Source organism: Lepus europaeus, chromosome 11 (genome assembly GCF_033115175.1).
Source record: "Lepus europaeus isolate LE1 chromosome 11, mLepTim1.pri, whole genome shotgun sequence".
Taxonomy (NCBI): Eukaryota; Metazoa; Chordata; class Mammalia; order Lagomorpha; family Leporidae; genus Lepus; species Lepus europaeus.
Window position 1 is genome coordinate 67,273,322 of NC_084837.1, and position 27,830 is coordinate 67,301,151.

At 45.4% G+C, this 27,830-nt stretch overlaps 1 protein-coding gene across 2 annotated transcripts in view; it reads left to right on the plus strand.

Annotated features, from left to right (window-relative positions):
* Positions 1-6,773: 6,773 nt before the first annotated feature.
* SQOR (sulfide quinone oxidoreductase) overlaps positions 6,774-27,830 on the plus strand; it is a 60,866-nt gene continuing 39,809 nt past the window's right edge. The window contains exon 1 of one of the 2 annotated variants that reach the window (XM_062205839.1): positions 6,774-6,867. The gene's annotated coding sequence lies outside the window, so the exon portion shown is untranslated. The remainder of the gene's footprint in view (positions 6,868-27,830) is intronic. The other variant, XM_062205840.1, reaches the window with a different exon arrangement.

Here is a 27,830-nt window from a genome sequence, read left to right on the forward strand (position 1 = left end):
TGCTTCTCCTGGCACTTGGGCCATCCTCCACTGCACTCCTGGGCCACAGCAGAGAGCTGGCCTGGAAGAGGGGCAACCGGGACAGAATCCAGCGCCCTGACCGGGACTAGAACTCGGTGTGCCGGCGCCACTAGGCGGAGGATTAGCCTGTTGAGCTAGGGTGCCAGCCTGAAGCTACGTTATTCTAACTTCTTGGGTCTTTAGTTTGATATTGAGCTTTGAGTGTTCTGAGTGGCAGGACTGGGCCAGGGTGCAGCTGGGAGCTGTGAATGGAATCCGAGTCTCCCTTGTGGGTGGCAGGAGCCTCATTACTTGAGCTATCAATGGTGCTTCCCCAAGCTGGAGTTTGGAGCCAGAACTGGGTATCAAAACCCAGGCACTCTGATACAGGACATGAGGATTTTAAGCAGTGTCTTACATGCTAGGCTAAACGCCTGCCTCCTGAGCAATTTGTATGGTGCTCTGAGAGACTGGATACTGGACTTTTCTTTAGTTCCTATGGGATTTGACTCTTGGGCTTCTATTCCTGTTTTCTGCACTTCCATAGATAGTTTTTCAATGTCATCTCTTGCCCTCTGTCTCTCCATTTATGAGATAACCTCACCCAATCTCTATTTATTGCAACTGTCAGCATTAAACCTTGTCATTATCTTTGAGGTTTCTCTAGCATGTGTTGTTTTTCATAGTGTTTTTATACACATTAATCAATTTAATAATAAGGATGCTGCTTTGGAGATTTTGTGTTTCCACACCTGCTAACCCAGGAATTCAAGGAAGAAGATTCTAATGACCAGCATTCAGATGCAGTCCGGCTGGCAGCCACACACCTCTTCATTGTTTGCGGGATCTTCCTTTATTTTGTCCAGTGCCTTTCCTTGAGGTATTCTTATCTCTATGTCTGGATCGCTTTATTTTATTTTTTAAAAGGTATTTATTTATTTAGAAAGGCAGAAGAAAGAGATATATCTTCCTTCCGCTGGTTCACTCCCCAAATGGCTGCAACAGCTGGGTTGGGCCAGGAGCCAGGAGCTTCTGGGTCCCCAACATGGGTGGCAGGGGCCCAAGCACTTGGGTCATCTTCTGCTGCCTTCCCAGGCACATTAGCAGGGAGCTGGATGGGAAGTGGAGCAGCAGGGCCTTGAGCCAATGCCCAAATGGGATGCCAGCGGTGCAGGTAATGGCTTTGCCCGCTACACCACAGTGCTGGCCCCTCTGGCTGGATTTCTAATCCCAGATCTACTTTTAGCTTTCTGCAAAACCTAAGTTCAGAGCCTCAGCTCTGTTGAGAGCATCTGTTACATGCCAAGTGCCTTACATGTGAAACCTCTGAGAGCATTGTCAGGGATTAGCTGTTGTTATCACCCTCTACTCACCAGGAAGCAGGGACATACCATAACTGAGTAACTGCCAGGGCCACACAGATGAAAGTGGTGGGGCTGAGGAAAACCCAAAACTACCACACCACAGAAGGATTTTCTATTTTTTAAAAAAAATTTTTATTCATTTGAAAAGCAGAAGGGGGGAGAGGAAGGAGGGAGGGAGGGAGGGAGGGAAGGAAGGAGGGAGAGAGAGAGAGAGAGAGAGAGAGAGAGAGGCCACTTGCTGGTTCACTCACTCCTCAGATGGCTGCAGCTGCCAAATCTGGGCCAGGTCAAAGCCAGAAACCAGAACTCCATCAGGGTCTCCCACAATGGTGGCAGGGGTTCAAGTACTTGGGCCGTCTTCTGTTGCCTTCCTGGGCACATTCGCAGGAAGCTGAGAAGCCGGGACTCAAACTGGCACTCTGATATGGGATGCCAGCATAATCCAGCATACCATAGTGCCAGTCCCAGAGGGATTTTCTTACCCCGAAGATCCTAGGAGCAGAGGAAGAAATTGACCTCAGGAATTTTATTTTAAATCTCTCAATAAAATTCTACCCACAACTGGGAGTTATATGGGTTCACCATTTCATTTGTTGATTCTCTTAACCCAGTATGATAATATTGGAGAAACAGAAATGGAGGTGGGGTGCGAGTCTCCCCTTGAGGAGGCGCCTAGAGGTAAGGATATTCTAAGGCTTATTTCCTGCCAGGCTCCTGTAATTCTGGATATATCGGAAACACCACACCTCTCAGGCTGGACAGGAGCAACAGTGAGACTGGAACTGTGTGAGATGCAGCTCAGGAGCCTTCCCTTGATGATGACGATGCTGGGGTAGACAGCAGGAAGAGAAGCAAGCAACACCGGAATGAGTGACATCCCCAGTAGTGCAGGGCCTTTTTTGAGACATTCACCACCATCACTACGTGGAGGAAGCTGTCTCTGACGTTGCCTTCCTGGGCTCGAGTTCCTGAGTCAGCAGCCTGCCACTCCACTCCATCCCTTTGCACCTTTATAGCTTTGGAGGAAAAGCAGAGCTAGGATTAGAAGCCAGGTTTTCTCCCCCAAGGGCAAATGTGCAGACAGGAGATGATCCCTAAGCTTCTGCCAGCATCCACATTTGGGGATGCCTTGTGTGCCATAGTTCTCAGGGAGTGCTGGATGTTGGGCTGTGTTCACTTAATAGCACCGATCTATCCTCGGGGTACAGTGGCAGCATCTGGGCCCATGCACTAATGACACATGGATTGTTTCCACCCTACAGCCTTGGCCTCAGATGCGGAATCCAGAGTTCTGTGAACTCCCACTCCCACGACGAAGGAACGGGGCAGAGATGTGCTCCTAGTGCGCCCTTCCTGTTTGAATTGAGAATGTAATAGCAGGGAGAGAAAAGGCGAGGCCTCTGTGAGTCACTTTGTCCCTCTGGTCCACTCAGGAGCCCTCTTATCCCACAGGTGTCATCTGACAGGAGCTTGTGCCTCCTTACAAGTCAGACCTGTTTTTAAAGATGCAGACTGGCATTTCAAGCAGGCTGTGTCACACCCACCCTCATCTTTGTTCTGGGCTCCAACGGTGGCCAGGAGGATACTCGTCACACACCTATAACTACAGGAGCCCAAGAGCCCCAGCACTGTGCCCTAAGAACTGTCTGCATTTGCAGCAAGGTGCACCTGCTCTGCGTTACTCCCAGCAAACGGCTGAGTGAGGCCAGGACACTGAGGCAGGTCCATTGCTGGGAGACATGAGACTTTCCCGAGGGAAACTTTGGCACAAGGACTCCACATTGGCTGTGTTGGAGCTCCGCTTGGCAAATTAGGATGGTTCTCTCCAATCTGCCTTCCTTCTCTTCCTCACTCAGGCAGTCAGTACAGGAATACAGAGGCTGAAGGAAGTGGGCCTGTTTGAAGGGCTGAATTATGGAAGGTCGAAAGGCTCACCAGAGGATTTCCATGAGTCACCATTCCCAAGGGAGTAAAAATGTGCTGGAATGAAGGGTGCAACATCACTAAGAAGTTTGCAGCCAGGGATGATGGTAAGCACGGTGGTGACAAGATGAGCTGTCTGAGTTTGTTCTATGCTGCTCTAACAGAATACCTGAGACTGAGGGATTTATAATGAACAGAAATTCATTGGCTTGCTGAGCTGGAGGTTGAACTCCCCCTTCTATAGCAGCACGGGTCCCGTCCATAAGTGAAACACTTGTGACCTCATCACCTATCACCTCTTAGCATTGTCACAACGGCTATAAAATGTCAACATTAGTTTTGGAGCAATAACATACTGTAATAACTACAGTAAATATAATGCTATAATAGCACCCATCAACTGAATATGTATTCTATGCCAGGTACAGTAGCAATCACTTTTATGCAGTAATATTTCACTTTCATAAGGATCCTATCAGGAAGGTACTTTTATTTATTTATTTATTTTAAAGATTTTATTTATTTATTTGAGAGGTAGAATTACAGACAGTGAGAGGGAGAGACAGAGAGAAAGGTCTTCCTTCCGTTGGTTCACTCCCCAAATGTCTGCAATGGTTGGAACTACGCCGATCCGAAGGCAGAAGCCAGGTGCTTCTTTCGGGTCTCCCATGAGAGTGCAGCGCCCAAGGACATGGGCCATCTTCTACTGCTTTCCCAGGCCATAGTAGAGAGATGGATTGGAAGAGGAGCAGCCAGGACTAGGACCGATGACCATATGGGATGCTGGCGCCGCAGGAGGAGGATTAACCTACTGCGCCGGCCCCGGAGGGCACTTTGGAAGGAGAGTCTTAGCTTGCCTGAGCCATATTCTTGCTGCACAGCACTCTAAAATACATGTGCTTAGCAGAAACAGGATTTTCACTATCACATCACCTTACTTACGGAGGCATGGCAGTCTAAACCACGACTTGCAACACCAGCATCTCATATCGGAGCACCAGTCTGAGTCCCAGCTGCACTACTTCTGATCCAGCTCCCTGCTAATGCACCTAGGAAGGCAGTGGAAGGTGGCCCAAGTGCTTGGGCTCATGCCACCTCTGTGGGAGACCAGGATGGAGTTCCTGGCTTCTGCTATTGGCCTGGCTCAACCCTGACTGTTGTGGGCATTTGGGGAGTGGACCAGTGGATGGAACATCTCTCTCTCTGTTGCTCTGCCTTTCAAATAAATAAATAAATAAATCATAACAAAAGAAGATTTCATATTTATGGAGCATACACCTTACCCCACCCCCACCCAGTTTCCAGCCTCTTTCCCTGTGTTGGGAAGAGCACTCATTACAATAGTCCTGGTGGACATCAGAGGGGCTGAGGATATCCTCTTCCTGGCTGGCCTTTGACGTTCACTGTCACCTGAACACTCCCACTGGGGACATGGATTGCCACTCTTATATTTGTGCTGTCCATTCTGCAGTCATTTGTGATGGCAGTGGGCATATTCTGGAGGTGGCCAGGCTAAATGATGGTTCTGCTAAATGATGGTGCTGTGCTTTCTGTCAGAGCTGTCCTCATCCTTTTCCACTTTTCCTGCCACCATTACTTGACCTTTTTGATGGTTCTATGAGCCCCTGGAAGCCTTTTGCTTAATGTATCCAGAGCTGGTTTCTTCTTGCAACCAAGAACACTGATTGAGATAGAGCACTTAGTAGTCTGAGGAGCACCTCCATATAGTGTAGTGTATGGCCTGAAAAACAGCTCTATCTTCTAGGAGGTAGATGGGGAAATTCTAGCTTCCCAGTTCCTATTATCTGACAAGTAGGTTGGCTTACAGCACATTTGAGAGGGCTTAGGGCTGCTTTTAAAAAACCAGACATAAATCACAATAATTATCTCTGTCCCCCACCCCTCTGGTTCTAGAACTGCCTGGTGGTCTGGCAGGTGTTCCTCTGGCTCCTTGGTGCTGCCAGGAACTCACTCATCCCCAGTTCCCCCATGAGGCTCACTGCAGCTCCTCAGAAGCTGTGTTGCCTTGGCTGGGTTGCTGTCCCAGCTAGGGAGAGTTTGCTGGTAGCACCTGTACTTCTGAAGTTATCCAACTTTAAAATTATAGTAAGAGTTTTGGGACACGGCTAAGTTATAAGAAGAGACCACTTGGGGCGGGCTTGGGTGCAGCTGTTAAGACCCCTGCATGGGGCTGGCTGTGGCATAATGGGTAAAGCCGGCATCTGCAGTGCCGCCATTCCATATGGGCACCGGTTCAAGTCCCAGCTGCTCCACTTCCAATCCAGCTCTCCGCTGTGGCCTGGAAAAGCAGTAGAAGATGGTTCAAGTCTTTGGGCCCGTGCACCCACGTGGGAGATTCAGAAGAAACTCCTGGCTCCTGGCTTCTGAGCAGCACAGCTCTGGCCATTGCAGCCATTTAGGGAGTGAACCAGCAGATGGAAGACCTCTCTCCCTCTCTCTCTCTCTGCCTCTGACTGTGCCTCTCTGTTAACCGTGACTTTCACATAAACAAACCTTAAAAAGAAAAAAAGAAGAAAAAGACTCCTGCAACTCATATGGGAGTTACTAGATTCAAGTTCCCCACTCTGCTTCAGATCCAGCTCCCTGCTAATATGCACCCTGGGAGGCAGAAGCTGATGGTTCAAATATCTGAGTCCTTGTCATTCACAGGGACTGAGCTTCGGCTGGCTCCTGGCTTTGATCTGGCCTAGCCCCAGCTGTTGCAGGCATTTGGAGAGTGAACCAGCAGATGGAAGAGTTCTCTTTCTTCCCTTCTGTCTCCCTGTCTGACTTTCCCTCTCTCTGCCACTCTGCCTTTCAAATAGATACAGGTTTTAAAACAATGAAATGATAAATAATTTTTTAAAAGTGGCTGCTGGATCTGATATGGCAAACCACTCAGCAACAGTTTGCACCCACCTGGACAAAACAGTCAATTGAAGCTGTCTAGTCAAGAAAGCGGGATGGAATAGGTGTGGAGGCCCACGGCTGGGACCCGGCCAGCCCCGCCTGCGCGCTCTGAGGGGCGCCCGCCCGCGCTCGCCCCCGGCAAGTCTCCCAGTCTTCCGAGTCGCGGTCCCCTCATTTCTGAGATGACCGCGGCAATAGCTGTTCCCCTCAGACCGAGGTTGAGATGCCCAGAGCACCTCGACGCAGCCAACTGCCAGGCACGCTCTGGGCGGCGCTCCGCCTCCACCTTTGCCAGTCAGGGTTGCGCAATACTGTTGGCACCCAGGGGCGTCAGGTGGCCTCGGCGGGATTCATGGACGCGCGCGAGCACTGAGGGGCAAGCGCCCGGGGGCCCGCTGGACCCGCGTGCGTCCCTGGCTTTGACCTCCGTGCGCACTCAGCGCCGTAGCAGTATGCACTTGGTCATGGGGCCCGGCTGCGGCGCCGGGCGGGGGCGGCGGCGAGACCTTTCCGGACCTATCCTGGGGGGGAGCCTGGCTCTCCCCGCCTCCGGGGGAACGCCGGGCGGGCGGGCAGGCGGGCGGGGCCCCGGCCGAGGCCCGGCGCCCCAGCGGGGAGCGGCAGAGTTTGCTGCGCCAACGCTGTAGCCCGAGGCTCCGCTCACCTCCGGGTAAGAGGCTTCGGGGAGGGGGACAGGGCGGGGACAGAGATCACCCAAGCGGCAGGTTCTTGGCTCCACTCTGCCTCCGAAGCTCGCGCTCCACACCGCTTCGCTCTTTCCTTCTCCATGGCCCGGACGCCCGCAGCTCCGGCTGCCCTCGTCGGGGAACCCGGGTCTTGGGACTCTTACTCCCCTCACGCACGGAGGGTCGAGCTCGGGGGGCGCTAGGAGGCCGAGCTGGGTACAAACCAAGGCACTGGTGATCTTGGTGTGTGGGAATTTCTGGCGCCCTCCACTTGCGTCACTCAGCACCATCCCAGGGGCGAGTGGGTGCTTAGCTCCCGGAGGGTGAGGTGGGCTTGAGGATTGACGTCAGCCGCCCACTTAGCCGTCCACGCTGCGCGTGTGAACCAGGGGCGCCCGAGAGGTCAGCGGTGGCAGGCAGCGGCTTTACCCGCTGTGGTGCAACACTGGCCCAGGCTTTTCTTTTTCTTTTTCTTTTTTTTTCTTTTCTTTTCTTTTTCTTTTTTAACAGGCAGAGTTAGACAGTGAGAGAGAGAGACAGAGAGAAAGATCTTCCTTTTTCCTTTGGTTCACCCCCAAAGTGGCCGCTACTCACTGCGCCGATCTGAAGCCAGGAGCCAGGTGCTTCTCCTGGTCTCCCATGCGGGTGCAGGGCTCAAGGACCTGGGCCATCCTCCACTGCCTTCCCGGGCCACAGCAGAGAGCTGGCCTGGAAGAGGGGCAACCGGGGCAGAATCCGGTGCCCCGACCAGGACTAGAACCTGCTGTGCCGGCGCCGCAGGCGGAGGATTAGCCCAGTAAGCCTCGGCGCCGGCCTCTTTTTATTTTTCTTTCCAAGTTCATGGGGCCCAGGTTAAGATCCCCTGGGAGCAGTCAGGGCACTGCCTTGCCTTCTGGGCTGGATACTTGGCGTTGCCTATCAGGGCCACCTTGGCTTTTGAACTTCTCTGAGCCGCAGCTTCTCCATTGTACAGTGGAGCGTTCATTGTATGTGAAGCACTAGTCCTTGCCTGTCTTCCTCCCAAGCTTAAGGCCATCACCACTGTATCCCCAGACCTGGTTCATGGAAGGTATTCAGTAAGTATTTGGGTTCAGGAAGGTTGCTGGGGACTGCATGGAATACATTCATCAAAGAGACAGCTCGTGGTTTGGAAAGTAACTTTAAATTTGAGCTCTTTTCTTTTTAAACTGGCTGAACAAATATGTAAGTGCATCAGGAGTGGGAGTGCCTGAAAGGCCATGAGAGCACATGGGTCAGTGTGCCTGGAGTTCTGGTGCAGAAAATGAGGTGGAGTATGGAGAGGCAACCAGGATCCCCCAGAACACTAGTGCCCTCTCTATCTTTCTGGAGCTCAGGCTACTTAACGTGATGTGTCGAAACACAGGAAATGGCTCATGAGAAATGGAGAGACCCAGGGTGAGGCGTTTCTGGGCATGACATATCTTCTCTTTCCTTCTTCTTCTTCTTTTTTTTTTTTTTTTTTTTTGACAGGCAGAGTTAGACAGTGAGAGACAGAGACAGAGAGAAAGGTCTTCCCTCCGTTGGTTCACTCCCCAAATGGCCGCCATGGCCGGCGCGCTGTGCTGATCTGAGCCAGGAGCCAGGAGCTTCCTCCTGTCTCCCATGCAGATGCAGGGCCCAAGCACTTGGGCCATCATCCACTGCCTTCCCGGGCCACTGCAGAGAGCTGGACTGGAAGAGGGCCAACCGGGCCAGAATCCGTTGCCACAACTGGGACTAGAACCCTGTGTGCCGGCGCCACAGGTGGAGGATTAGCCTAGTAAGCCGCCGGTCCTCTTTCCTTCTTTCCTGTCATGTTCCTGACCTCTACCCACCCTGACGCCTCTTTCACTCTGGAGATCTGGGAAATAAAAGCAGGGTAGGGGGTTTGTTGAAAGCTGCCCAGACTAGGCCTGAAGCTAACTAGTTACTTCTTCTTAAGATTTTATTTATTTATTTGAGAGGTAGAGTTACAGAGGGAAGGAGAGAGAGAGAAAGAGAGAGAGAGAGAAGGAACAGGAAGAAAGGTCTTCCATCAGTTGGTTCACTCTCCAAATGGCAGCCATGGCTGGGGCTGGGCCAGATCAAAGCTGGGAGCCAATTCTCCCACGTGTGTGCAGGGGTCCAAGCACTTGGGCCATCTTCCTCTGCTTTCCATGGATGCATTAGCAGGGAGCTATATAGGAAGTGGGGCAGCTGGAACTCCAACCGATGCCTTTATGGGATGTCAGCAATGCAGGTGGCAGCTTAACTTGCTAAACCACAGCGCTGGCCCCTACCTGTGTCTTTAATAGTGGGGCCTGTGGACATTGAACTCTATGGTACGTTCCTATTTCCTTGACTGTTTGTTCTAAGGGAGTCCACGAGGTCTCCATAGGAAAAGGAAGTGCTTTAACAACCACCTTGCTTAGGGTATAGATTGTGAGAGCTCCCCAGCTCCAGGAAAGGGCTGGGTCTAGGAACTGCTTTGTGTTCCTGGTAACACATGTCTTTCAAGGTCTAGGTGATCAAATGCAAGCTTGTTTTGCAACTTAGAGTAAGCAGCATCTTTAAAGTCAACTAGACATAGCCACTTATTTTGTACTCAGGGAAATGAAATTAAAGTGGCTAAGTGAGCTCCATTTCCGCACTTACAAACTGGGGTTAGTAATTCCCGCCCCTTTGGTTGTTGTGAGAAATTACATAAAGTGCATATTACAATACCTCCTATAAATGATTCTTTTCTTCTGAGGCTTTTATTATGCTGGGGATAGCGCATCTACCTCTAGCAGCTTCCCAGTGAGTCATTGTAAATAATGGCTCAGGTCTGGGGCTTGGGGGCAAGAGTCTGGGAGGTATGGTTTCTGATTCTGTTCCAGGCCTGGTTATAATCCTTTTGTTATATAATTCACAGCCCTGATTGAACCTAAGGAGTTAGTAGAACAAGTGTTCCCATTTGAATGCCTGCTTGTGAATCTCCATGTCCCCTTTTCCCTCATTTAGAGGCTCACCAAGTTTTAGAGAAGGAAGGAAACTTTGAAGCCACCCAGTTCCCTACTTTATTCTGTCAATGAAGAAAGCATTGCCTGGAATGGTTGAGAATGAGTGCTACCTGTACAAGCTGGGGTGTGGCTGTAGGTCTGCTGCCTCTAGATGTACCCTTGGACAAAGCTTTACCACCAGGAATGAGCAGTGTGGCCGCTGGTTGGACACAGGAAAGATATGAGCTGGGGAACCTGAAACACCTGATACCTTGTCCACACCTCACTCTGCCTTAACCATTAAAGGTTATTTCAGTCAAACCTTTCAACTATCAACTGAAATCATTCAATTAACTGACTTACCTATTGTTTTTCTGGGGCCTGATTACAAGCATTTTCCTTATGTGCATACAATTTTTTTTTTTTTTTTTTTTTTTGCTTAGCAACTGTGTTGGTTTGATGAAATTGTCAGTCCTCCCATTGTTGCCGTCTTTGATTGTAAACTAGAAGTATAGATGGGGGAAATTGCTAGGGGATTTCTTAGCAGTAAAAGGAGCCACTGATTATTGGCAAAATCCTCATTAGTAACTTTTTTTTTTTTTTGACAGGCAGAGTGGACAGTGAAAGATAGAGACAGAGAGAAAGGTCTACCTTTGCCGTTGGTTCACCCTTCAATGGCCACCACGGCCGGCGCGCTGCGGCCGGCACACCGTGCTGATTGGAAGCCAGGAGCCAGGTGCTTCTCCTGGTCTCCCAAGGGGTGCAGGGCCCAAGGACTTGGGCCATCCTCCACTGCACTCCCGGGCCACAGCAGAGAGCTGGCCTGGAAGAGGGGCAACCGGGACAGAATCCGGCGCCCCAACCAGGACTAGAACCCAGTGTGCCAGCGCCGCAAGGAGGAGGATTAGCCTGTTGAGCCACGGCGCCAGCCATCATTAGTAACTCTTTAGAGAAAATTGCTTTAGTTTTCCCTTAAAGTGTTAGGGAACTAAATAAAGGACCCCATTGTAGGGGCCTGCATTGTGGTACAACAAGTTAAACTATTGCCGGTAATGCCAACATCCTATACAAGTGGAGGTTTGAATCCTGGCTGCTCCACTTCTGATCCAGCTCCCTGCTAATCTCCTGGGAAAGATGGCCCAAGTGTTCTCCCAGGTGGGAGAGCCTGATGGAGTTCCAAGCTTCTGGCTTTGGCTGTTGTGGCCATCTGGGGAGTGAACTGACAAATGGAAGATCTCTGTCTCTCTGTAACTCTGCCTTTCAAATAAAGAAACCTTTTTAAAAATTTTTAAAGGACCCTAATGTGATTCCAAACTTTGAATCATTGGAGAGCTATAATATGAGGGTACATCAGAAAGTTCATGGTATAGTGGATGTTTAGCTTACTGGTTAAGATGCCCGTCTCCACATCAGAGCTCCTGAATTCAATACCTTATCCCAGCTCCCGACTCCAGCTTTTGGCCCATGCAGACTCTATGAGGCAGTGGTAAATGCTCAACTAGTTGAGTTCCTATCACCTAAATGGGAGACCTGGATTTAGTACCAGCTCTTAGCTTTGGCTCCATCCAGGTGCATTGCAGGCATTTGGGAAGTGAACCAGTGGATGGGAGCTCTGTTTGTGTGTCTCTCTCTGCCTCTCAGATAAAAAAGTTCATGGCAAAATGGAATTAAATGATAAATTTATTTTAGTGCAAAATTTTTGAAATCCATCCATAGTTTTTACATAATATTTAGTTTCTACAAACTTTTTAAAGACCCTCTCTTATACATGGATTTTAATTTTTTGCACCAAAATAAAGTTAACTTTCAATTCCATTTCCCATGAACTTTTTCAAATACCTATGTATGTTTCTCTGATGTCCTGCATGACTTAGTCCTTATCCACTACCCGAGCACTTGTTTTGCAGCTTAATATTTAAACAAATGTTTGGTTTTACAGCAGTCTCAGAGGGAGCGTTCCAGCATAACCCTGCAGGGCTTTGTGAAGATTGCTCCATTTCCCTTATTTGTTAACAATATAATAATCCAGTTCTTGAACACATAGCCAAAAATGGCTCTGCCATTACACAAGAGGAGGTGAGCCAAGAGGAGGGACTCAGCTTGTGTAATCCCTTCGATTTTCAAGAGGGTGACTTCCTCCTCTCTCACTGTGCTGTGCATTTTTATTGCCTGCTGAGTAATCCAATAGTATTGTCTACACCCTCTCTTCCTTGTATCCACCTGAACAGTGGATAGACTGTCACAGTTCATTTTCTTCCTTCTTCTTTCTTCCCTATAGTTCTTTGTCCCTGAAATTTCTTTCACATATGTCTTGCATTCATTCCTTCATCTTTGTTGCCACTGGTCAGACCTAGCCCTGGCTGGTGCCTGCATTTCTGAAACTGCCACTCAATGGGTCTTCATGTTCATGGTTTTTCCTGCTACACCATAGACAGGCTTTTCACCACGTCCTCTGCAATGCCCAGCGCTATGCCTGAGATATAATATGCGACCATTTATTAATTCTCCATTTTTCACTTTTTATAAATGTAAGAGTTAATTTTAAAAATGGGGAACTCAACTGAGTTTCTCCAATGTGTCCTTTGAACTTCTCCTGAAAGGTCTAAGTCATTCTAAATTCAATTTCACTAAGAACTTCCAAGGACTTTCACTCCATTAACAGAGACTGCAAACTTAAATACCAGGGCAGGGTGGGTAACTTAAATGAGTCACATAGGCTGGGTGGGGCTGGAGTGAATTGGAACCTTGTGCACAGTGGAAATGGCCAGTGACTACCCTGATCTAATCCAGTGTCTCCATGTGAGAATGTGAGCCTGATGCTAGAGAGGCCAACAAATCGGAATTTTTTGTGTGTAATATCTCCAATATTTATTTTTAATTTTTATTTATTTGAAAGGTAGAGGAGAGAGAGAGAGAAAGAGAGAGAGAGGTCCTCCATCCACTGCTTTACTCCTCAGAGGGGCACAACGGCCAGAGCTGCACTGATCCGAAGCCAGGAGCCAGGAGCTTCTTCTGGGTCTCCCATGCAGGTGCAGGGGCCCAAAGACTTGGGCCATTCTCCACTTCTTTCCCAGGTCATAGCAGATTGGAAGTGGAGCAGCCGGGACTCTAATAGGCACCCATATGGGATGCTGGCACTGCAGACAGCAGTCTTACCTGCTGTGCCACAGAGCTGGCCCCTGCACTTTGTTTCTATTACTGGAGATCAAGGTAGTTCCATGTGTGTACATCTTTGTGTTTTTCTTTCTAGTTTTGGTGGGGATGTGGGGTGTGGGGATTTGTTTTCACATTTGTTTTCCTCTGCACTCAATGAATATATTTTTAAAAATACTTATTTCATTTATTTCAAAATAAGAGTTACAGAGAGAGAGAGAGAGAGACAGAGAGACAGAGAGACAGAGAGAGAAAGGGAAAGAGAGCCAGTGTGGCTACCATGGCTTGAGCTTGGCCAGGAGCCTGGAACTTCATCGGGGTCTCCCACATGGGAGATCTAAGCACTTGGGCCATCTTTTGTTGCATTCTTAGGTCTGTTAGTGGGGGACTGGATCAGAAGTGAGCAGCCAGGGCTGCTCTTAGGAGTGCTCTTAGGAGATGCCAGCATTGTAGGAGGTGACTTAACCTACTGCACTATAACGCTGGTCCCCTCAATAAATATTTTTTGATTGCATGATGTTCCACCATCATTCACTGTGTATATGCCTGCCACATAAAGGTATTGAATAAATCTACCATTAGCTAATTCATTCTTTTTAGCAGCTGTTACAGAGACCCTTCACTGTGCTGTGCAGGGCAGGTCACATCAGGCCTTTGCATGGACAGTACTCACACTGTAGTCCAATGGAATCTATTAGTCCTCTCCCGTGTCCCCCAGATATTATCCACCTGAAATACCCTTTCTTGTTTCCTCATCTTAGCTATGGCCCACAGTCCGGCCCAAGTTCCAGCTTCTCTAGCCCTTCTAGCTAACACTGATTCTACAAGTCAAATTACCTACCTTGCCCTTATGGTCTCTCAGTTATTGGTTGACATTTTGATGCACCTATTTTCTTTTCTTTCTTTTTTTTTTAAAGAAATGAACATCTTTACTTTTTTTTTTTTTTTTTTTTTTTGACAGGCAGAGTGGATAGTGAGAGAGAGAGAGAGACAGAGAGAAAGGTCTTCCTTTTTGCCATTGGTTCACCCTTCAATGGCCGCTGCGGCCGGCACATCTCGCTGATCCGAAGCCAGGAGCCAGGTGCTTCTCCTGGTCTCCCATGTGGGTGCAGGGCCCAAGGATTTGGGCCATCCTCCACTGCCTTCCCTGGGCCATAGCAGAGAGCTGGCCTGGAAGAGGGGCCACCGGGATAGAATCCGGCGCCCCAACCGGGACTAGAACCCGGTGTGCCGGCACTACAAGGTGGAGGATTAGCCTGTTAAGCCACGGCGCCGGCCATGCACCTATTTTCTTAGAGAGATTGAAACCTCTTGGTAGATTCAGACTCTGACTCTAATCTTTGGCCTTGTCTGTCCACAGTGACATTTGTGGAGTATCTGGACTCTTCTTGTCATTCCCTGGGGTGGTCCAGACAGTTGGTGGTATGGACAGAAAGCTGCTACAGTCTACCAAGAGGGTAGCACTGAGCTCTGGTCACCTCCTTAGGGACAGTTGCCCAAAAGTGGGATAATTTTATTTTCCAACATCTACATCATCTCAGGAATAGTGGAAAGAATGTCTGAATTTGCTTCCAAAAATCAGGGCTTCTAATCTAGCTTTTAGATTTAACTAGTATGTCATTTAACTTCTCTGAACCTATTTCAGCCTCTGTACACAGGAATAGCAATACATACTTATCTCATGGAATTGTTGCAAGAGTAAGGAAGATGATGTATGTTTTAGTATCCTATTGCTACTTTAGCAAATTACTGCAGAGTTGCTGGCTTTAGTGATACAAATGTATTATTCTACAGTACTATCCTTGAAAAGTCTGGTGCAGGTCTCACTAGTCTAAAGTCAAGGTGCTAGCAGGGCCAAGTTGCTTCTGAAGCTCTAAAGGAGAATCTGTGTTCCTCTTTCAGCTTCTAGATGCTTCCCATATCTCTGGTTCATGGTCCCCTTCTTCCATCTTCAAAGCCAGTGACTTTCCATCATTCTGACCATTGTTCCATGGCCACGCCTCCCTCTGACCACACGTGGGAAAGGTTCTCTGTTAGAATGGGTTCACCTTCACCGATCTCATACACAAAAGTGTTAATTGTTAAGTTAACAACAGGAGTCACTGTGCACTAACTTCCCATGCAGGACCTCTGTGCTCAATGGGTTGTATTATGAGAGTTAACTGTAAAACTTGTTCTCAAAGATTTATATCATTTTAGTGTATTAAGTGGAAGATATGAACAGCCCTTGTCTTGACTGTTGAGGAACAGGTTTTTTTGTGTGCAAATTGTTGAAATATTTTCTTAGTATAGAGTTGGTCTTCTGTGTATAAAGTTAATTGGAAATGAATCTTAGTGGAGAATGGGACTGGGAATGTGAGAAGGAGGAGGAGGAGAAGTGGGAATGTTGGTTGGGGGGGCAGGTGTGGTGGGAAGAATCACTATATTCCTAAAGTTGTACTTATAAAATGCATGAAGTTTGTATTCTTTAAATAAATGGTTTCTTTGGAGGAAAAATGGGTTGACCTGAATAATGCAAAATTCTTTCTTCCTCTTGAGATCCTTAATTTAATATCATACACACAAGGTCCTGTTTTCCATATAAGGTATCAGCTTCACAGGTTCTGGGGAATAGGACATCTTTGTGTGTGGGGTGCCATTGTTTTATCTATCAGAGTTCACACTCTGGATTCTAGAGATTCATGTCCATCCCACCTGCAAAGCACATTCACTCCAGGCCAAGTTCCCTGGAACTCTGAACCCATTACAGCGTCAACTCAAGTCCAAATTCTAATCTAAGTCTCGTTAAATCAAAAGACTCAGTTCCATCACCTAAATGGTCTAAGTTATGTTTACATGAGTTTGTGGTTATGATCTGTCCTGAGGCACAATTCCAGTCCATCTGTGGGCCTAATGAAACCGGAGAAACAAGTTATCTGCTCCTAAAATCCAATGCAAGACAGATGTAGGATAAAAATTATGGACATCCTACTTTTAAAAATGCAGAAGATGAGAAAGAAAACAGACTTTCAAAATCTAAAAGAACAAATTCGACTGTGTTTCAAGGCCTGAGGTAATCCTTTCTGGTTCTCAACTGTATTCCCTGGGATATCCTTCCTTTTTCAAGCAATGTAGGACATGTTTGTTGCTGGATGATTCCAGTTCATTTTGGTTTACCAATTGGTTTCCTCAGTCTATCTCTTTCCTTGGAATATCATTAAAAGTTGTAAGGAGAAATCACATACAACATTTTGGTTGGAAATTTCCTCAGCATACAAATTGTGTTTTCCACATAACTGCCATTCTGTGAAGCTTTCTGTCACTGTATAACAAGGATCCCCTTCGCCTGTGTCCATTAATGTGCTCCTTAGTTCATTCTGAGCCCTCGCCAGCGTTAGCATTCACGTTTCCACTAATAGTCTGTTCGTGATGACTTGGGTAATTTGTTTTCTCTATTATGCTCCTAACTTATTTCTGAATCTTTACTACATAGCCACCAATAGTCACACTTTTACACTGTGTTCAAGATAATTTAGACCCTTTTTTAAAATAAATGCTTCTCAACATTCTTCCAGCCTCTCCCATTGTCCAATCCCAAACACGCTCCAAAGCAGTGCAGAAGAGGGGAGTCAATGGCACAGCTATGCTTTCTGCTCCCCCTGAACTCCTGTTAATAATTCCTTCTTCTAGCTAAATCTAACAAGAAGCCAGAGGACAGGGGAGTCCAGGTGATATGGTTAGCCTCTCTGGGACTGAGTGTAGTAGAAGAAGGTATGGGTTGGATGCAGGGGATGGAGGGAAATGGAAACTCATTAGAATAGTTTAAAAAATTTAAGTTGGTGCTGGTGCTGTGGTGTAGTGGGTACAGCCACTGCCTGCAGTGCCAGCATCCCATATGGGTGCCGGTTCAAGTCCCGGCTGTTCCACTCCCAATCCAGCTCACTCTCTACTATGGCCTGGGAAAGTAGTAGAAGGTGGCCCAAGTCCTTGGACCCCTGCACCTGTGTGGGAGACCCTGAAGAAGCTCCTGGCTCCTGGTTTCAGATCGGCGCAGCTCTAGCTGTTGCAGCCATCTGGGGAGTGAACCAGTGGATGGAAGACCTCTCTCTCTCTGCCTCTCCTCTTTCTGTGTAACTCTGACTTTCAAATAAATAAATAATCTAAAAAAAGGAAGTTTAAGTTATCAAATAATTGATCTTTCTGGTTTATGCCTTTGTTGTTGTGCTAAGAAAGTTATTCAGAAATGGTGTAATGCCTACTTAAATGTTCCTCTAATTGTTTAATGGCTTCTTATTTTTTTTTAAATCATTTAATTGAAAGGTAGAGAGACATAGCAGGGGGAGAGAGATAAAGAGAAAGAGAGGAGTTATCTCCCATCTACTGGTACAGTCCCCAAATGCACACGGTGGTTGGGGCTGGGCCAAGCTAAATCCAGGAACCAGAAACTCAGCCCAGGTGTCCTATGTGGGTGGCAGGGACCCATGCACTGAGCCATCACCTGCTGCATTGCAGGAAGCCGGAGTAGTGAGTGGAGCCAGGACTCAAACCTAGGAGCACCAGTGTGGAATGTGGACATCCCGAGTGGTGTCTTAACCACTGTGCCAAATGCCCACCCCTTCTATGGCTTATTTTTAACACTCAAGTATTTATATTAAGGGCTGCCATTGTGGTGTAGCTAGTGAAGCTGCCACCTGCAAGGCTGGAATTCCATATGGGTGCCAGTTTGTGTTCTGGATGCTCTACTTCTGATCCAGCTCCTTGCTAATAGCCTGAGAAAGCAGAGGATGACCTAAATGCTTGGACCCCTTACCACCCATGTGGGAGACCTGGAAGAAGCTCCTGGCTTCATCCTGGCCGAGCCCTGGCCGTTGTAGCCATCTGGAGTGAACCAGTGGATAGAAGAACTCTGTCTCTGTCTCTCCCTCTCTCTCTATAACTCTTTCAAATAAATAAATAAACAAACAAATCTTTAAAAAGCATTTGAATTAGGCTTTCTAACATTACAAAAAACAAAATAAAACAAAACAATGGTGAAAACATAGCACTCTCCCCCAGTGTTTGGCTCCTTTTATTCTTGGCCTACATTTTCAGCAGCTGGTAAGCTTGGCATGCCCTTCCTTCCTTCCTTCCTTCCTTCCTTCCTTCCTTCCTTCCTTCCTTCCTTCCTTCCTTCCTTTCTTTCTTTCTCTCTCTCTCTTTCTTTCTTTTTTTCTTCCTTCTTTCCTTCCTTTCTTTTTCTTTCTCTCTCTCTCTTTCTTTCTTTTCTCCCTCCCTCTCTCCCCCTTCCTTCCTTCTTCCTTCCTTCCTTCTTTCTTTCTTTCTTTTTAAAATATCTATTTGTTTATTTGAAGGTAGAATTACACACACACACATACACACACAGAGAGAGAGAGAGAGAGAGAGGGAGAGGGAGAGGGAGATGGAGAGGGAGAGGGAGAGGGAGAGGGAGAGGGAGAGGGAGAGATCCTCCATCCACTGGTTTATTCTACAAATGGATGCAACAGTCAGGGCTGTGCCAGGCCAAAGCCAGAAGCCAGGAACCTCCTCTGGGTCTCCCACATGGGTGCAGGGGTCCAGGAACTTGGGCCATCTTCCACTGCTTTCCCAGAGGCATCAGCAGGGAGTTGGATCAGAAATGGGACAGCCAGGACCTGAACCAATGCCCACAGGGGATGCCAGCACTGCAGGCTGGGGCTTAACCCACTGAGCCTCAGTGCCAGCCCCTGCTATTCTTTCTTTAGCACCTAAAACTAATAGGCTGGGAATGGGGCCAGAACTGAGGTGTGGAAATTTCTATCAGCCAGGCCTTTGCATATATTAGATGCTCAGTGGACACTTGTGGAACTATTCTTAAATACAGGAGAATTGTGACCATGCAGAGTTAATGTAACTATTCTTTTATGAAGATACACTCACACATTTAGCATAGCTAAATGTAATTTAATTTGTATATCTTTTATGCAGGAAATAAATTCTGTTTTTTTTTTTTTAACTTTTGCTTTATTTGGGATATGAAGTGAAGACTATATTCTTTTTTTAAAAAGATTTATTTATTCATTTGAAAGGCAGAGTTACAGAGAGGCAGAGGCAGAGGCAGAGAGAGGAAGAGAGAGAGAGAGAGAGAGAGAGAGATTGGCCATCTGCTGGCTCACTCCTCAGATGGCTGCAACGGCTGGAGCTGTGCTGATTTGAAGCCAGAAGCCAGGAGCTTCTGGGACTCCCATGCCGGTGCAGGGGCCCAAGGACTTGGGTCATCTTCTGCTGCTTTCCCAGCAGAGAGCTGGATCAGAAGTGGAACAGCCAGGACTTGAACTGGTACCCATATGGGATGCCGGCACTGCAGGCAGTGGTTTTACCCGCTACGTCACAGTGCCAGCCCCAGGAAATAAATTCCTTAAAGAAAAATACAGCCTATATTATATTTCCTGCTTTTCAGTTCTGAAAATTTAGCCACTTTATTATTGAAACATGTTCATTATAGGAATAAACCCGAACCCAAAAAGCTCATGGAAGTCCATGTATTATTTTATAATATATGTTCTTCATGAATTTTTTAAAGATTTTTTTTTCTCCAGGAACCTTTTATTTAAGGAATACAGATTTGATGCATTTCATAAATACAAATTTAGAAATATAGAGATTCTTCCCACTGTACCCGCCCTGCCACCCACTCTCCCTGCCACCCCTCTTCCTCCTCCCTCTCCTATTCCAATTCTTATTTTTTTTACTAAGATCTACTTTCAATTAACTTTATATACATATGATAACTCTACATTAAGTAAAGAATTCAACAAATTATATGAAAGAAAGAAAACCTATTTCTCAACAGTCAAGACAAGGACTGTTCAAAGTCATTGCATCTCAAAATGTTAATTTCACTTCTATAGATTACCTTTTAGGCTCTATTAGTTCTCACAGATCAGGGAGAACATATGGTATCTGTCCTTTTGGGACTGGCTTATTTCACTAAGTATTATGTTTTTCAGTTTCATCCATTTTGTTGCAAATGACAGGATTTAATTTTTTTTTTTTTTACCACTGTGTAGTATCCCACTGTGTGCATAGCCCATAATTTCTTTACCCAGTCTTCAGTTGATGGGCATTTAGGTTGAATCCATATCTTAGCTATTGTGAATTGAGCTGCAATAAACATGGGGGTACAGATAGCTCTTTCTTATGCTGATTCATTTCCTTTGGGTAAATTCCCAGGAGTGGGATGGCTGGGTCATATGGTAGGTCTATATTCAGATTTCTGAGGTATTTCCACACTGTCTTGCACAGTGGCTGAACCAGTTTACATTCCCAGCAACAGTGGATTAGGGTACTTTTTTCCCCACATCCTTGTCAGCATTTGTTGTTTGTTGATTTCCATATGAAAGCCATTCTAACGGGGTGAGGTGAAACCTCACTGTGGTTTTGATTTGCATTTCTCTAAAGGCTAGTGATCCTGAGCATTTTTTCATGTGTCTGTTGGCCATTTGGATTTCCTCTTTTGAAAAATGCCTGTTTAAGTTCTTTGCCCATTTCTTAACTGGGTTGTTTGTTTTGTTTTAGTTGTATTCCTTGATATCTTTATATATTCTGGTTATTAATTCTTTATCAGTTGTATAGTTTGCAAATAATTTCTTCCATTCTGTTGGTTGCCTCTTCACTTTGCTGAGTGTTTCTTTTGCAGTACAGAATCTTCTCAATTTGATATGATCTCATTTGTCAGTTTTGGCTTTGATTGCCTGTGCCTTTGGGGTCTTATCCAACATCCTTTGCCTAAGCCAATGTCTTGCAGGGTTTCCCCAGTGTCCTCTAATAATCTGATGTTATCAGGTCATAGATTTAGGACTTTAATCCAGTATGAGTGAACTTATGTGTAAGGTGTAAGGTAAAGGTCTTGCTTCATAATTCTGCGTGTGGAGATCCAGTTTTCCTAGAGCCATTTGTTGAAGAGACTGTCCTTACTCCAGGGAGTGATTTTAGCCCCTTTGTCAAAGATAAGTTGGTTGTGGATGCTTGGATTGATTTTTTGGCATTCCTATTTGGTTCCATTGGTCTGTCCATCTGTTTTTGTACTAGTACCAGGCTGTTTTGATTATAAGTGCTCTGTAGTATGCCTTGGAACCTGGTATTCTGATGCGTCTGGCTTTGTTTTTGTTGTATAAGATTACTTTAGCTATTCAGGGTCCCCTGTGTTTCCATATGAATTTCAGCATCATTTTTTTCTATATCTGAGAAGAATGTCCTTGATATTTTGCTTGGTATTGCATTGAATCTATAAATTGCTTTTGGTAGTATGGACATTTTGATGATACTGATTCTTCCAACCCATGAACAAGGAAGATTTTTCCATTTTTTGGTGTCTTCTTCTATTTCTTTCTTTAATGTTTTGTAATTCTCATGGTAGAGATCTTTGATGTCCTTGGTTAAATTTATTCCAAGGTATTTGATTTTTTGTAACTATTGTGAATGAGATTGATATTAGAAGTTCTTTGTCAGCCATGGCATTGTCTATTGATTTTTGTGTGCTTGATTTTTATATCCTACCACTTTTTTTTTTGTTCCAATATGTTTTGTTCTGATATGAGTTCCGATGGTCTCTTAGTGGAGTCTTTTGGGTCCCCTATATATAGAATCATGTCATCTGCAAATAGGGATAGTTTGACTTCCTCCTTCCCAATTTGTATCCCTTTGATTTCTTTTTCTTGCCTAAAACTTCCAGGACTATTTTGAATAGCAGTGGTGAGAGTGGGCATCCTTGTCTAGTTCCGGATCCTAGAGGGAATGCTTCCAACTTTTTCGCATTCAATAGGACACTGGCTGTGAGTTTGTCATATATTGCCTTGATTGTTTGAGGAATTTTCTTTCTATACCCAATTTGCTTAAAGTTTTAATCATGAAAGTGTGTTGTATTTTATAAAATGCTTTCTCTGCATCTATTGAGATAATCATATGTTTTTTTCTTCAATTTGTTAATGTGATGTGTCACATTGATTGATTTGCAAATGTTGAACCATCCTTGTGTACCAGGGATAAATCCTACTTAGTTTGGGTGAAGATCTTTCTGATGTGTTATTGGATTCGATTAAATAGTATTTTGTTGAGGATTTTTGTGTCTGTGTTCATCAGAGAAATTGGTCTGTAGTTCTTTTTCTCTGTTGTATCTTTTTCAGGTTTAGGAATTAAGGTACTACTGGCTTCATAAAAGGAGTTTGCGAGGATTCCCTCCTTTTCAATTATTTTGAATAACTTGAGAATAATTGGAGTTAATTCTTATTTAAGTATCTGGTAGAATTCAGCAGTGAAGTCATATAGTTCTGGGCTTTTCTTTGTTGGGAGGGTCTTTATTACTTACTCAGTTTCCATCTTGGTTATTGGTCTGTTTTTATTTTCTTTGTCTTCATGGCTCCATTTAGGTAGGTTTGTATGTGTCCAGGAATCTATCCATTTCTTCTAGGTTTCCTGATTTGTTGGCATACAGTTTTTTGTAGTAATTTCTGATGATTCTTTTTTATTTCTATGGTGTCTGTTGTTACTTTTCCTTTTTCATCTCTAATCTTCTCCTTTTTTTTGGTTAGTTGAGCCAGTGGTATGTCAATTTTGTTTATTTTTTCACAAAACTAGCTTTTCATTTTGCTGATCTTTTGTATTTTTTGTTTCAATTTTGTTTATTTCTTCACTAATTTTAATTATTTTTTTCTTCTACTAGTTTTGAGTTTGGTTTGCTGTTGTTTTTTTACATCCTTGAGATGCATTGATAGCTCAATTATTTGGTGCCTTTCCAATTTCTTGATGTAGGCATCAATTGCTATAAATGTTCCTCTTAACACTGCTTTTGCTGTATCCCGTACATTTTTTTTAAAGATTTATTTATTTTACTTGAAAGTCAGAATTATACAGAGAGAGAAGGAGAGGGAAAGAGAATTATACAGAGAGAGAAGGAGAGGGAAAGAGATGGGGGGAGAGAGAGAGAGAGAGAGAGAGAGAGAGATCATCCATCCTCTGGCTCACTCCCCAGTTGGCCACAGAGGCCAGAGCTGCGCTGATCTGAAGCCAGGAACCAGAAACTTCTTCCAGGTCTCCCACATGGGTGCAGGGGCCCAATTGCTTGGGCCATCCTCTACTGCTTTCCCAGGCCATAGCAGAGAACTGGATTCGAGCCAGAACTCGAAGCAGCACCCATATTGGATGCCGGCACTGCAGGTGGTGGCTTTACCTGCTATGCCATACTGCCAGCCCCTCCAATAAGTTTTGATATGTTGTATTGTCATCTTCATTCATTTTCAGAAATTTTTTGATTTTTTGAATGACTCACTGTTCATTCAGGAGCATCTTGTTTAGTCTCCATGTGTTTACCTATGTTCTAGAGATTCTTGAATTGTTGATTTCCAGCTTTATTCCATTGTGGTCAGAGAAGATGCATGGTATGGTTTCAATTTGTTGAATTTGTTGAGACTTGCTTTATGGCCTAGCATGTGATCTATCCTAGAGAAAGTCCATGCACTGGTGAGAAGAATGTATATTCTGCATCTGTAGGATGAAAAGTTCTGTAGTTATACATTAGGTCCATTTGGTCTATAGTGTCAATTAACTCTGTTGTTTCCTTGCTGATTTTCTATCTAGTTGATCTGTCCACTGCTGAAAGTGGAGTATCATTTATTTTAAATAGCCAGGTGCCCTATAATTAGGTGCATATATGTTTACAATAGTCACATCTTCCTGTTGAATTGATCTCTTATTCATTACATAGTGCCCTTCTTTGTCACTTTTAACAGTGTTTGTGTTGAAAAGCCTATTTTGTCTGATATTAGGATGGCTACAGAAGCTCTTTTTTCAGTTTCTGTTAGCATGAAATATCTTTTTCCATCTTTCCACTTTCAGTCTGCATGTATTTTTGTTGGTGAGATGTGTTTCTTGTCGGCACAAATAGATGGGTTTTGTTTTTTAATCCATTCAGCCAGTCTGTGTCTTTTAACTGGGGAGTTGAGGCCATTTATATTCAAGGTAACTATTGTTAAGTAATGACTTTACCCTGCCATTTTCCCAACGGTATTCCTAATTTATACTTTGAACTTCTTTTGATCTTTTACTGAGATATTTTCTTCCTTTACCTACTTTCATAGTGATGATCTTGTTTCTGTGTTTCTGAGTGCAACACATTCTTAAGCATCTTTTGCAGGGCTGAACGGGTGGTGACAAATTATTTCCATTTCTGTTTGTTATGAAAGGTCTTTATTTCACCTTCATTCTCAAATGAGAGCTTTGCAGGGTATAATAATCTGGGATGACATCTTTTTTCTCTTAAGACTTGGACTATATCTCACCATTCTCTCTTATCCTGTAGGGTTTCTGATGAGAAGTCAGCTTTGAGTCTAATTGGAGATCCTCTGAAAGTAATCTTGCATTTTTCTTGTGCACCTTTTAGAATCTTCTCTTTATGTTTCACTGTTATGAGTTTGTTGATAATGTGTCATGGCAAGGATCTTTTCTGGTCATGTCTATGGGGAGTTCCATGTGTTTCCTGTACTTGGACGTACCTTTCTTTCTCCAAACCCAGAAAGTTTTCTGCTAGTATTTCACTAAAAAGCCCTTCTAATTCTTTCTCTCTCTCCATGCCTTCAGGAACTCCTAGAACCCTAATTTTTTTTGTAGTATCTAGATTCCCAATGGTGTTTTTTAGTTTTCTAATTTCCCTTCTTGTCTTTGATTTGACTGTATACTTTCCTGTGCTTTGTCTTTTAAATCTGATATTCTCTCTTCTGCTTCAATGATTCTGTTTTTAAGGCTCTCCACTGCATTTTTTATTTGTTCTATTGAATTCTTCATTTCATTTTGATTTCTCTTTAAGATCTCAATTTCATGGGAGAAATTTTCTTTCATGTCCTGCACAGATTTCAGTAGTCCGTGTGTCTGCTTTTGATTACATCTATGTAATCTCATGATCAATTTTTTGAGTTCCATTTCTTCTATCTCCTTGTCTTCACAATCTAGTATTGAAATGTTGTGTTCTTTTGGGGACATCATGTTGTCTTCCTTATTTTTGTTTCTTAGATTGGTGTTCTTTTGGGGGCGTCATGATGTCTTCCTTATTCTTATTGCATTTGTTGTTCGGCATTTGTGGAGATAACCGTTGGTTTCTTTGTTGTATTTTTTTTTTTTTGCTGTGGCTGATTTTATTTTATTTTATTTTTAAAAATTTATTTGACAGAGTTAGACAGTGAGAGAGAGATACAGAGAAAGGTCTTCCTTCTGTTGGTTCACTCCCCAAATGTCTGCCATGGCCAGTGCACTGCGCTGATCCAAAGCCAGGAGCCAGGTGCTTCCTCCTGGTCTCCCATGCGGGTGCAGGGGCCCAAGCACTTGGGCCATCCTCCACTGCCTTCCCGGGCCACAGCAGAGAGCTGGACTGGGAGAGGAGCAACCGGGACTAGAACCCAGATCCCATATGGGATGCCAGCGCTGCAGGTAGAGGATTAACCAAGTGAGCCACCAGCGCCAGGCCCCTGATTTTATTGTTGTACTATGACTCAGTAGGTAAGCGGAATGTCTGCTTTCAGTGAATCTCTAGAGGCTTGTAGTGGGTGTAGCTAGAGAGCTCTTTTCAGTTCCCCAGGGTTAAGAGCGTGCCTAAGGTGACACACCCAGGTTTGGCACGGTAAATTTCTCTGTCTTTTTTAATCAGAAGGGAAGTATATTCTGTTCAGCTGAGCTCTCTTCAATAGAGACCAGAGCCTGAACGCTAGCCCCAGAGGGTATAATATTTGTCCACTCTGTCCCAAGGACCACACAAAAGATTTGTGCAGTCTTTAGTGTAAGTTCAGATTCCCCAGCAATGCTTCTCACCAGGTAACCAGGAACCCCTGAGCTTGTGGCATCTCCAACTGAGACTGCTCCAAGTCCCAGCCACACCATGAGTTCTCCCACACACCCTCAGTTTTTTTTTTTTTTTTTTTCTTCACAGTCCCAGTTTGGAAACTTCACACAGTCACAAGTTCCTAGCCGCCTGTTATATCTCCCCACCAGAGTCAGGAGTCTCCACTCGGCTGATTGCCAGGTGTAGACACAAGCTGGCATAGCTGTTAGCTTATGTCCAAAATGGAGCCCACTCTATCAGCTTGTACACCTTTGAAAGGTGATTGGAGAGAGAGAAATGTGTCCGTCCTTTTTTTTTTTCCCCTCCTCTAGTTTGGCTGGTACACTTTCCCCCAGAGGCTCCAAGTCAGGTTCCCTCTAGGCTCTTCCTGCCACTTTTTCACCAGTGGCTTGGGCTGCTGGGTCTGGTTTCACCTCACTTTTCAGCGCTGGTGTATAGGCTCTCTGCTGTTGGAGTCCTGAGCCATGGGCATCCACGCCCTCCTTGTAGGTCCACTGTGTCCCTCTAATTTCAGTAGAGTTTCCTCTGCCGTTTTTTCCTCTAACTCTTCCCTGAAACTACACTATCTCCACTTTTTAAAGAATATCTTCTCCTGGACTAGAGCAGTAAGCTCCCTCCCTACTCTACCATCTTGGAACTCCTTCCTATATTGCTTTTTTTTTTTTGACAGGCAGAGTGGATAGTGAGAGAGAGAGAGAGAGAGAGAGAGAGAAAGGTCTTCCTTTTTGCCGTTGGTTCACCCTCCAATGGCCGCTGCGGCTGGCGCATCGTGTTGATCCGAAGTCAGGAGCCAGGTGCTTCTCCTGGTCTCCCATGTGGGTGCAGGGCCCAAGGATTTGGGCCATCCTCCACTGCCTTCCCGGGCCATAGCAGAGAGCTGGCCTGGAAGAGGGGCAACTGGGACAGAACCCGGTGCCCTGACCGGGACTAGAACCCGGTGTGCCGGCGCCACAAGGCGGAGGATTAGCCTGTTAAGCCACGGCGCCGGCCATCCTATATTGCTTTTTAAATGCCACCTCACAGTTCAGCATATATATAAGGAGAAGGAACAGAGCAAATATTTGTTAAAACATGTAAAAATCTTCCATCTGACTGAACGGTTTGTGCCTGCATTTTAATTTAGGTGTATTAAAATATACCTGAGGCTTGTTTCAATTAAGTATGATGAAACCAACAGATTGGCAGATGACTATCATGAAGGAAGAAATTTTTACACATTAGAAACAGGGGATGGGCCTGTGTTGGAGTATAGCAGGTTAAGCCGCTGCCTATGATGCTGGTATCCCGTATGGGTGCCAGCTGGTGTCTCATCTTCTCCACTTCTGACCAGTTCCCTGCTAATGGCCTGGGAAAGCAGCAGAGGATGGCCCAAATGTTTGGGTCCCTGCATCCATGTGGGATCCCAGAAGAAGCTCCTGGTTCCTGGCTTCGGCCTGGCCCAGCCCTGGCTATTGTGGCCATCTGGGGAATGAATTGGTGGATGGAAGACCTTTCTCTCTCTCTGTAACTCTGACTTCCAAAATGAAGAAATAAATTTTTTTTAAAGAAATTAAACAACGGATATAATACATCATGTTTTGCTGTATGTGGAAGCTCCTGGGAGGGTGAGGAAGCAGGAAAGGGGAAGGGAAACACTGGCCAAAGTCTATACTGTGGCTTTCATGAGGCTGGGGAAACACCTCAACAGGTTTGGGATGGGATGGTTTGGATAATTTTAGTGGGCTATGGAGTGCAGGGGCTGCCTCTGGTTGTGTGCTGCCTGGACCTAGGAGGGTTGGGCCAGAGGAATATGGCCTCCTGGAGTGTAAAAGCCAGAGAGGGGTGGTTTAGGGTATGGGCTCTGCATTGGTTGTTTTATCTATCAAAGATATGCTCATAGCAGGTAATTTACCATCTCTAGGAGTTAGCTAATCTGGCAGGGACAGGGTCTCTGGGATTAGCAAGGCCCCAAAATACCAAACTATTGTAAAATATAGAAAGACATGATTAATGC